Below are 5629 nucleotides of genomic sequence, written 5' to 3'. Positions count from 1 at the left end.
TATTAGGTACCTTCCACAAAACTGGCTTCATTTATACACAGACGGATCCTTGATCTCCAGGGAACAAGGTGCAGGTGCAGGTGTTACGTGGTGTCTCTTCTCACTTTATAGATCTCTTGGATATGGAACAACAAGTTTTGATGGAGAAATCATTGCAATAAGTGAAAGTCTCAGAAATCTTCTATGCCACATCAATAAATTTAAAAATGCAGTTATATTGTCAGACTCCAAAGCAGCTATTCTATCAAGAGTCTCTAGACACATACCTTCATCTCAAACAGCAGAAGTAACTAAAATGCTCTCTCAATTAATAACACTCAATAAAAGAATTATATTCCAATGGATACCATCCCATTGTGGAATCCTGGGAGACGAGAATACGGATGCTTTAGCAAAGAAGGGCAGCACTGCTACTTACAGACCTGTTACTAAATCTACGTATTACTCTGTGAAAAGATTTATTAAATCTAGCCTACATACTTAGACTTCAACAAACAAAATTTGATAACACAATCTCAAGGGAAAAAATGGAATTCTCTGCATCATAATCCACAGTTGATTCCTGATTTACCACGCAAATCGTCTGTAGCTGCATTTAGATTGGCAACAGGCCATGAATGTTTGGCCAAGCATATGCATAGAATTGGAATATAACAGTCCCCTAACTGTCCATTGTGCAACTCAAATCAAGAAATGGATTCAGGACACCTCAAAATCTGTGCATCAGTGGCAGACCATGACAATATCTTTGAAAAATTTTGGAGTGCAAGAGGCCAAATGACTTTATTGTCAAACGCCTGGCATTAGAAAACAACAACAGATTGCTGAACTGACATCTGGTAGTGACTCATGAAAGCACAGTTATTGGGTTGGTGCATAAGTTCGTAAAGTTTTTGTTTCGCGTGTTGGTATCCCAGTTGCTATGGGTTTATTTATCGATTGTCATTTTTTATTTGAAGTTCAATTGTCCGGCTTGAGTTTATATATTGAAGTTTTCATTTTTGCAGAGCGAGTGGAGCCGTGGTCGCTAGAAAATGGAGTGTCAAGTGGAGAAAGTGGAACATTTCCGACTTATTTTTCTTTTTGAGTTCAATAGAGTGGCAAAAGCAACGGAGGTGGCCAGAAACATTTGGGCCGTATTATATGGGGACAATGCTATCAGAGAGATCACGACAAGAAAATGGTTTTCTCGTTTTAAGGAGGGTCGTTTTCGTGCTACATATATGTTACACTTATAACATTTTCATCTCCTTGTATGTGCACGAAATCCTGTCGAGTACAAAGCATGATACCTAAAACAAAGCAGAACTACCTCGTAGACTTTCAGGTATAAAAAGGAGCAGATTCACAGAGGAGTGACAAAATGAAAACGAATTTGAAAAATCTGCAGTACCGTAAGTCCAAATGATTGACTCGATATTAAAGAACACTGTGAAAAATCAACCTACCCTATAGATTTTATTTTGACAATCTGTTCACCTAAATTGTATTTTTGGTACATGAAAAGCGTCAAGGCTAGTGTGCAACAGGAACTATTCGTGAGAATCACCTCCAAAATGCCAGCTTACCACTTCAAAATCTACGTCTAAGAAGAATGAGAGGGGGAGATTATGATCATCTGACTAGCAAGGAAAGTGGGATTATCATCAACAGGTGGCAGGACAACTCCACTGTGACCATTGCTTCTACTAGCCATAGCATAAATCCAATCAATTCTGTTGCTGATACTCGAGGCAAAAAAAATTTTCTTGTGCCCCTCGCATGTTATTGGGGAATATAATAAAAATGTGGAAGGAAATACAATGGACGACAATGCAGTAATGTACAAAGTGAGCATTAGAGAGAAGAAGTGGCGGTGTCCAATATTTACTTGAATTTTGGATGCATGTGTACATAACTGATGGCTTCTAGTACCAATGTTACTACATATTAATGACTAACAACTAGGTGACTTGTAAACTACACTAGGAAGCTTTGAATATGCATACTTGAAGCACGGTCTTCTTCATAGACTATTACCAGTCTAGTGTATACAGTTACGAAGCTCAATACGTAGGAAATAATAAATATGCATCCAGATAGTTGCTAACCACTAGGATCGCTGCTATCGTCTCATCACAGACAATGCGAAATAGTACCTGCACAGTCAATTGTTCCTAGTACCCTCATAAACTCAAGCTTCGTGATTATATAGGCCTATACTAGACTGTGTTATTACCTTGACATCACGGTGCACCACTGAATTAAGAAGGGAGTGTCTTAATGCAGTTTCATTACGAGTTATGTGGAAAAGATAAGGGTTTAAGATGTTAGAATAATGTTTAAAACATTGTAAAGGAGGTACTAACAATGTCAACGTTCAAAGTTAACGCGCTATTCTACATTATATTTACATTATTTCAATTCCAAATCATCTTCAGATTTAGTAACCCCAATAGCTGATGAGGTATCCATGTTTGTTTAGTGAACAGGTCATCAATCAAGCAAGCATTTTCGTTTAAGCTACTACGATCGTAGATTCTTCGAGCAACAGTGCATATTACTATGGAATCCCGACCCCAAGTCACCCAACTGAGTGCGCTCCTTGTACAATGACAATTGACGATATAAAAATGTCAACATATATGTCGAACTTGGAGTCGGGCCATACTGGAGGAGGGGTGCTATGGATTGGACTTCGACGTAGCTCAAAGGCGTATTGACTTGATTGCTATGCACTATGTACTAAATTTGGATTATGACTTTTGACGTGACATCCGACTTTTTAGGCAATTATATAGTTCACTTCATCGGAAAATGACAGGAGTCTGCCTGTGAGATGATTAACTGCGCATGCGCGGAGATCTCATCACTGCCACTGCGATTCTTCGCTGGATTTATGTACATATTCACTATTAGAGATCAGCTTAAATGATGTCTTAAAGTATCTGTGAAAACTATGACTGTGACAAATATCTGTGGCTTTTATCTGTAATTTTGTCACACCGATGTTTTTATAAGATTAAAGCAAAATGTGCATGAATTATACCGATATTTTATCACACCGATAAAAATTAACAGGAAATATTAAAGAGTAGTGAAATGTGAATACGATTTCTCTATACATGCCACGCATCAGTGATTTATGTGGGAAAATACAACAAATAAATTATGTACACGTACCATTAACAAATATATACCTAACTGAACAGTAACGTGTCCTAAGTTAACCTCATGTACCAGGAGGTTATATTGTAGGTGTTGAATCAGTTGATAATTTGGATTCCCGACTGAAATATTCCCGTTTTGACGATTTCGGAAGTGAAAATCGTTGCATTTATAAGAAATGTTCTGTAGACATGCAGTTGATCGGGTCAGACTAACGCTGAGGTAGTTCCGGCGATTTCGGAAGTGAAAATCGTTGAATTTGTAAGGGATTTCTTGTGGAAATGCAATTGATCGTATATGCAAGGTATAACAAAGCCTAAATTAACCAAGCTTAACCTGTCATAGATTCATATATATGCAAGGTGTATGCGCGGAGTACGAAGGGAACTACCTCAACGCTAGTTTAGCCTTTGATCGTATATGTTCAGGCATAGTAAAAACTTTAACTAAATCTGACATGTCATAGATTCGTATATGCAAGATGTATAAGCGGAGTACGAAGTAATCTACCTCAACCCTAATTTAGCCAAATCCATCATATTAAATACAATAAAAAGATAATTTTAAAACAATGAAAAATAATCACATAACTTCAATTTCTCCATTACCAACTACATTTAAAAATTTTCAACTGACTTGGTAACAATCCAGAAAAGCTACACTAAATAAAGGCATAATTTTCTTTCCTTCACAGGCTTTTATGAGATGTACGAGAGCTATTCCAAAAGTAAGGTCTATTTTTTTAAAACAGATAAAAATATGTTTATTTTCAATTCTGTTTACTTCATTTCAAGCTTGAACATTTATTCATTTTTCTACATCATCACCATTTCGATCGATGCATTTTTGTAGGCGTATCGGAAGTTTTTGTATGTCCATATCATACCAGTGCATCGCCATGCTCATCATTTATAGGCATATTGATAGTTTTAGTATGCCCATGTCATACCAGTTTGCGCCATGCTGTTGAGGAAGCTTTGGACCGCATTTTTCACCTCGTCGTTGTTGAAGTGCATTCCGGACAAATTTTCTTTCAACTTCGGAAACAGGTGGTAGTCACTGGGTGCCAAGTCCGGATGATAGGGTGGGTGGGTGATGATGTCCCATCCGAACTGTTGCAGAAGAGCGACGGCTTTGTGGGCAGTGTGGGGACGAGCATTGTCATGGAGAATGCTTATGCTCTTGCTCAATATTCCTCTTCTCCAGTTCTGAATTGCCCGCCTGAATTTTGTCAGTGTTTCACAATATCTGTCAGCGTTTATTTTGGTCCCAGTAGCCATGAAGTCGACCAGCAATACTCCTTTTTGATCCCAAAACAGAGTTGCGATGACTTTACCGGTTTGCTTGAATTTTTGTGGCTTAGACAAAGAGGAATGCACCCACTGACGTGATTGTTTTTGGTCTCAGGTGTGAAGTGGTATGCCCAGGTTTCGTCGTCTGTGACAATCGAATCCAAAAAATTATCCTTTTCATCTGCATAGCAGCGGAGAAATTCATGGGCAGAGTCCACTCGTTGCCATTTGTAGTCTTCTGCGAGCATTCATGGGACCCATCTTGTGCACACCTTCCGATATTGCACCTTGTCCGTCAAAATCGAATAAATGGTGGTTCGAGAAACCTCAGGAATCGAAATGCAGAGATCACCCAGAGAGACCCGTCGATCTTTAAGCATGGTTTGCTCAACCTTCGCAACTGTCTCGTTGCAAGTTGATGGTCTCCCACCTCGTTTTTCGTCGTGAATGTCAGTACGACCACATGCAAACTCCCTACACCATTTACGGATGTTTTTGACATCCATGCACGATTCGCCATACACTTCCGTCAATTGACGATGGATTTCAATCAGTGTATTGCCTTTTGCATTCAAAAACCGAATAACTGCGCGAACTTCGCACTTTGCGGTAGCGATAAGCTAAAAGGTTGCCAAACCAAGACTAAGCATCCGATCTCTGTGTGCGCACACTTGGATGGAGTGGGAGATTGGGGAAAATAACACACGCGAAGAACAAAGATTTAAATCCAGACATTTGAAATGGGCAGGGCATGTAGAACGTATGGGCGAATCCAGAATTGCATATAGAGTGTTAGTTGGGAGGCTGGAGGGAAAAAGACCTTTGGGGAGGCTGAGATGTAGATGGGAGGATAATGTAAAAATGGATTTAAGGGAGGTGGGATATGATGATAGAGACTTTATTAATCTTGCACAGGATAGGGACTGATGGTGGGCTTATGTGAGGGTGGCAGTGAACCTGCGGGTTCCTTAAAAGCCATTTGTAAGTAGGTAAGTAAGTACCTATGCATGTAATCATACTTTAATAATCTACTTCATTAGTTAACATCACATTCATCTTTTTTAACGTGAAACATTTATACCTACTCGATCAAATGGATAAAATGTTATGGAAGTTCCAACATCTGACATCACTTGCTTAGCAATGGCAGTGTTGCATCACTGTATTCTGACTCATGGCTAATGAGAAAG

Source organism: Periplaneta americana, chromosome 6, assembly GCF_040183065.1.
Source record: "Periplaneta americana isolate PAMFEO1 chromosome 6, P.americana_PAMFEO1_priV1, whole genome shotgun sequence".
In the NCBI taxonomy this organism is placed as follows: Eukaryota; Metazoa; Arthropoda; class Insecta; order Blattodea; family Blattidae; genus Periplaneta; species Periplaneta americana.
The sequence above is the reverse complement of the archived record's forward strand: the minus strand, read 5'-3'. Positions refer to the sequence as shown.